Raw genomic sequence first — 6,975 nt, 5'->3', positions numbered from 1 at the left:
ATTAACGATTTAATTTTTCACTAGTTTTCAATTTCGCTATCTAGTAAATTCGCTAAATTAAATTTACGTGAAGATGTCGAGTAACAATAACTCAACGTTTGTTTTTTCTGCAAAAGCATCAAATGAGTGAAATGAAATGTCGGTGAAAATAATCTCCAACATCCCGTAAAACGTACACGATAACAACGTTCCCATCAAATATTAACAATATGGCCTTTCCCATGAACTTCATACATCGATTATTCCAATTATAAAATGTATTCCCCGTTTTATATAATATTTTATTTTTAGTTTGTAGTATATGATAGGCTTGTGTTTTAAAGTTACATTGTAATGTGTGGCAAAAACATCTTGTCTTCATTTCCCTACTTGTAAACATAATTTGATGACGCTATCGATGTTGATGTTGTTCTGCTGATTTTTAAAGGAGCCGGAGCATTGGAATGTTAAGCAATTGATCCTGTTAAAACAAACGTGTGGTAAACTAAAAATCAATCAATCTTTGTTGTGGCGTGAAGTATATAAATAACAATTCAAAAAAATTCTGTGTCAATTTCAGTATACGAATTATGTCTGTAATACGACACAAAACTCGTCTATTTATGCTCAAGGGTTGTTGACATTCAAATGTTAAGTAAGACACACTTTCACGCGAGGGAATCGTTAAACTATCAAGTATATACCATATGTTGTTCAACTGGCTAGGTGGGAAGGGGCGCTATAAATATGGGTATGTGCCTTTGGTTTGATCATTTCCAAGATTGTTCGTCGTCATTTTAGCAAAATATGGGTAATGTTTTTGGTAAGTAACGCAAATTATTGAGTCAAAAAACGTTCCCAACGTCGATCATTTTGGGTCCAGTTTTCATTCGACTGCGGAAGACTCCCACCCAAAATCTATGAGTAATTATTGTATGATTTGTAATGTAAATATTTGAATTACAAATTGCTGAAATACAAATTACATTGCCGCCATCGCCAGTTTTTCACCATCTCCACAGTAACGTCACTTCGTGTGGAAAACATAATGGCGTTGTTTTCAGGGCACGTACAAAACGAGAATGGCCTTTTTTTCATAACGCTGAACTTAATACGACCTATTTAAGCGTCCACAAAGTATAAATAAAATAAATCATCTTAATTGTAGGCGATAAATTGCTGGCATTGTCTTATTCAGTAGTTTGTCATTTCATTTTGATAGAGATCTTTTGCAACACATAAATATTTCTATATGAATTTGTGTCACTCTCTCATCACCCCTTTTCCAGTTTCCCTGTTTTCAACAAAACCCGTTTACTGGGGAAGTATTCTTTATTTTGTTCCAAACAGTGCCCGTTTTTAGTTACCATCATTATCCATTTACTGAGAAAGTACCTTTTGTTTTATTTTTCTAAACTGTATTCATTTGTTAGATTTCTAGCTACATGCAGTCACCACTCACTGGGAGGATACTCTTTGTTTTTATTCAAAACAGAACCCCGTTTACTGGTTCCTTAGTTCTAAAAAAGCCGTTCACTGTGAAAATGTTTTTTGTTTGTTCTAAACAGTATCCGGTTAGTAGTTCCTTAGTTCCCAAACAAAGAAAGAAGAGCGTATCAGAATTATGTTATTTTCACATGACTCATGTGTAGACTCATGTTCTAGGCAGAAATACCCTGGCTTCGACGATTCTCAGGTTGACGAGCAGTGTGAAAAAATAATCACTCTACTGAATGAGCTAAGCAGATAGTTTGCGGTTGAAAATACCATGTGCATATATCTTTGCCATTTCTTCAGATCACTAACCCATTGTCTTTCTATATTAAAGCTCAATGCGCAGTATTTCTTCGTTAAAGTACGCCAACTAAGATCGTAACGGTATTTAAAGGCCTGTTTCAGAACTTCGATGCCAAAAATGCCGTGAAATACCGTTAGCATCCCCATAACCGTAAGTTGGATTGGTATGATCTAATGTCAGCTGTTGATTAAATCTGCACACTGTTGAGGCGACTGCATTTCGGTATAACCCTACATCAGTTATCACTGTGTTTCAGGTAGGTGTAGGTAATAGTAGATTCAACAAATTTCCGCCGAAGTTACCATGGAGAAATAATTTACATTTAGAATTATGCAGTGTCCTTCATTAAACATTTCTATTGCGAGTATGGTTGTGAATCATGGGCTCTCCTATGCAAGAAATTACATTCTGGTTACAACATAATGACTTCAATTGTAATGAGCCAAGCCTTTAATATGTCTGAAGATAGCTGCTTCCTCAGCCGAGGTTGACATATCAATAGTATCTCAGAAAATTTACTAGAGTAATAATGCATTGTGGAAAACACTTGTTGTGTTTTTTTCAGACATAGAAAGTTCTTGCAAGGCTGTGCATGTACGTGCAACGAACAAACAAGAACATGTAAGGTGCTACACTGGCCAGCTGACCTGATTTTGGTGCGTTCCATGTATATTACCGGGATTTTGCCATGATTTGATACGTCTTTTTAGCCAAATCAGTTACCTATTTCTTATTTCCATTTAAACCTCATGTTTCTCCTTGGCGCTGAATTTCGACCTTTATATAGACTATATTTGAAATCTTAAGTACGTAGGTATCAACAAATGCGAGGTACACAGATAACTTTGCTGATTTTGCAATCAGCGACCTGTCAAACATTATTGAACAGTATTGATTTCCTTCAAATTCAATGGAGACAGTAAAATAAACGAATTAATATTTTGCTGGTTTTAATTTTGCGATCTACTAAAATAACAATCAATAAAACTCATTATTTTCTCTGCCAAAGCAATAAAATAGCATTTACAAAATTCATGGACAAGTTTTGCAGGAGTTTCACTAGTGGCCTTGCCCACACTGACCTGCGATATTGACGAACTTTGTTGATTTCCTTCGTCCGTAGTATTTTTCAGCAAATAGGGTCAAATCCACAACATGCTGTAAAACGTATGCGATAGCGGGGTTCCGTCAAATGTTAACATAGTGGCCTTTCACATGCCGATTAATTCAATTATAAAAAGTATTTCCCCGTTTAATATTTTAAAATGTTGCTGAGTTTTTAGGATATGATGGTCTTGTGTTTTTAAGTTGTAATATAATGTGTGCTAAAAACATCTTGTCATCATTTCTCATTTGCGTGAAAATAATTTGATGACGCTCTCGAGATATTTTCCTGATATACACTAATGCGTCAATCTGCGTATAATAATTAACCTTCATGATACATATGGAGTTATAACATATTTTCGCAAACAAGATACCCATTTGTCCGACGTTTGTGTCATTTGACCAACAACCAACTAACTTGTTCGATTCAGAATTTATTAGAAACAAGGCGACCTACTTCATTTAATATATTAATACATTTTCTACTGAATGATATTCGTCGGCGTGAAACGCCTAACGTGTATTTTTTTCTCTTGACGTTAACCAAAAAGGAGCTAAAGCATTACAGCAATTTTGTTTTAAATTTAGAAATGTGAAGTATATAAATAACAATGCAAACAAGTTTTGTGTCAATATGTAAATGTCTTTATACAAACTTTGTCTGTAATACGACTGAGACCTTTATGATCAAGTGTTGTTGACTTCCAAATGTAAAGTAATACACACTTTCCACGCGAGGGAATCGTGGGACTACCAAATATATATCGTGTGTCACTCGCCTGATCTGAATAAATAACGGTGAATAATGTCATAGACGTTGTAGTAAATAAGTGACCTTGGAATCACACGGTTTTACCCACGATGTAAGTGCTTAGATTGTCTTTAGCAGGGAATCAAGGTGAAAAAGAAAACTTTATTTTGAACAACAATCTACCCAGGAGACAGATTTTGGATAGACATGTGTACCGGCCGAGGTCTAATAAGGCTCGTGATATTGGGATTCGTGAAGCTGGATGGAACCTTATACGAGAATCGACCAACAGCTGAATGATTCACACAACACAAAGATATATACTATAAAATACCAATACGCTTTAATTAAATTAATTAACTTATGAGTAACATAAAGGAGAACAGGTAGCTGAATTATATGAGCAAGCAGTGAGACCAAAGTACTAGTAGAAGTGTGATCACGCACTTTCTTTATGTAGCAGACAAGGTTTCCGTGCGTATCCAATGCAGTGTCATACAGCAACAACGGGTTTCGTTGCAAATGCGAGCAAGTTTCCCAGCTTTAGCACGATATCCACCGTACTCAGGTAGTTCTAACTTGCAGATAGACCCTCAGAAAATACCAATCCAGTGAATAATGGAAGTACGAGTTAACTTTTATACAATCCTACTTCGGGATATTATGTGTGTATATATGTGTGGGTCTATATAATGTAACTGCCAGTGTATGACTCTCAGTAGATGTTACCGCCGGTTTGGTACAGAACTGTAATGAATGTCATGTGAAATTCAACACTCATGTAATACTGAAGTACATGTGTTTATTTAATTTAATCGTTATAAGTAATTAGTAGATTGAAAACAAATACGTCAACTGATATTTGAGTAATTAGGTAGGTCAGGAAGTGTGCTTTTAAAGTGTGTGTAATAGGTCACACATTTGATATTAAATTCAATAGTTGACAAATAGTTGTCTTTCAATATCCACACCACCGTTGGTGGACGGGATCTGCTATATTTGAAGATTTTGATATTTAAGCTGTGTCTTTACATCACAACAAATATATAATTACAATTCGTAGGTACTGCATTGTGTACGAAATTCGAACCCCTCCTTCCAAGTCATCAATAATTTGGAATGGTTTGATCTAATTTTAGTTGTTGATTAACATACGCAGATAGTTTAACCGACTGCATTTCGGCATAACCCTACATCATTTACTACTGTGTTTGTTTGACATCGAACGAGTTACTAGCTAATTTTCAGGTACGTGTACGTAATAGTATAATCAACGTATTTACACAACTGAATTTGTAGCTGATCATTATACGCCGTTTGTTGGTGTTGTTCATATGGCGGGGTAGCTAGGGTAGCTTATGCCATAGTTGAAGTATATTGGTGTATGGTTCTGTTTAGATTTTATTATCCCATTTTAGCAAAATGTGTCTAATTGTCTGGCAAATAACGCAACTTGTGAGTAAAAAACTCTCTCAATGTCGATCATTTTGGGCCAGTTTTCATCTGGCTGTAGAGCATCCCCATCAAAAATCAAGCTGAACATCCTCACGGGTCACTGGGTTACAGATCTATAAGTAATTTAATTAGACAAATTTCATTATAAAAGGTGACTATGAAAGAAACGAAATGGCAATATTAGCGAGACTAATAGTAAGCAATATACTATTGACTATCATGGCTGTTGCGTAGCACCGTTTATCTAAATTATGTCATTAATAAATAATTCACGTGATCTCGTTAAATATTAAACCAGGATTACGGATTGCATTCGGCACCCCTACCAGTCTTGCATCATCGCTACAATAATGTCTCTTCGATGTGAACACATAATGTCCCGGTTTTCAGTGCACGTACAAAACTAGAACCGGATTAGCGTCTGATAAACGCAATTTTTCACAACGCAGAATTCAATAGGACCCATTTAAGCGTCAATCAAGTATAAATAAAAATATTATTTCAATTGCAGGCAATAAATTGATGGCATATTCTTTTTCAGTAGTTCGTCATTTCATTTAGATGGAGACCTTTTGCAACACATCAATATTTCTCTATGAATTTGTGCCACTTATCCCCCTCTCATCACCCCTTTTCCAGTTTCCCTGTTTTCAACAAAACCCGTTTACTGGGAAAGTATGCTTTATTTTGTTCCAAACAGTATCCGTTTACTAGTTTCTTAGTTACCATCATTATCCATTTACTGGAAAGGTACTTTTTGTTTTTGTGTTTTTCCAAACAGTACCCTTTTGTTAGATTTCTAGCTCACAATACCCGTTTAATGCGAAAGTACTCTTCGATTCACCATTTGATAGTTTCTTAGTTCCCAATACGACCCCTTTACTGGCAAAGTACTGCCCTTCCTAAAAGTACCCGTTTACTAGTTTCTTATTTCTAAAAAAAAACTTTACTGCGAAATTACTTTTTGTTTTGTTCCAAACAGTATCTGTTTGATAGTTTCTTATTTCCAAAAAATACCCATTTACTAGAAAAGTACTCTTTGTTTTGTAGTGTCTGCTTGATATTTTCAAGGAGAGAAGCGTTTAAACAAAAATATGTTATTAGCACATGACTTACACACAGGGCACAAGCTTTAGGCATATATACCTTGGCCTCGACGATTCTCAGGTTGACGAGCAGAGTGAAAAAATAATCACTCTACTGAATGAGCTAAGCAGATAGTTTGCAGTTGAAAATAACATATACATCTTTGCCATTTCTACAGGTTATTGATCCATTGTCCTTCTATATTAAAGGAGACATACATTTTAAATATTTCTCAATGGGCAGTATTACTTCGCTAAAGTACGCCAACTCGGACCGTAACGGTATTTACAAACCTGTTTCAGAACTTCGATGAAAAAAATGCCGTGAAATACCGTTAGCATCCCCATAACCGTATTTTGGAATGATATGATCTAAAATTAGTTGTTGATTAAAATACGCAGATAGTTGAACCGACTGCATTTCGTGATAACCTTACATCATTTACTACTGTGTTTTGTTGACATCGAACAAGTTACTATCTACTCTTCAGGTATGTGTATGTACTAGTAGAATCAACGGTCATTATACAACGTTCGTTGATGTTCTCCTGTGGACTGGGTGGCATAGTTAATGTATTGGCGATTCGCTGCGCCAGGATTGCCAATGAAATCACTATTGTCTGCATATGCTTGTGTAATTTCCAGTATCGTCACGTATTAAGTCATTTGTGATTTTCTTGGCTTGGCCGATTTCGCTCAAACTTGGCGGGCAAGTCACACATTCACTCTAGATTGTAAGTCAAATCTGAAAATAAAAATGTAGGCCCACCGTTGCCATGGCAACAACCAAAAAACTGATT

Source organism: Saccoglossus kowalevskii, chromosome 5, assembly GCF_978046115.1.
Source record: "Saccoglossus kowalevskii chromosome 5, keSacKowa6.1, whole genome shotgun sequence".
Lineage (NCBI taxonomy): Eukaryota > Metazoa > Hemichordata > Enteropneusta > Harrimaniidae > Saccoglossus > Saccoglossus kowalevskii.
This window is presented reverse-complemented; position numbering follows the sequence as displayed.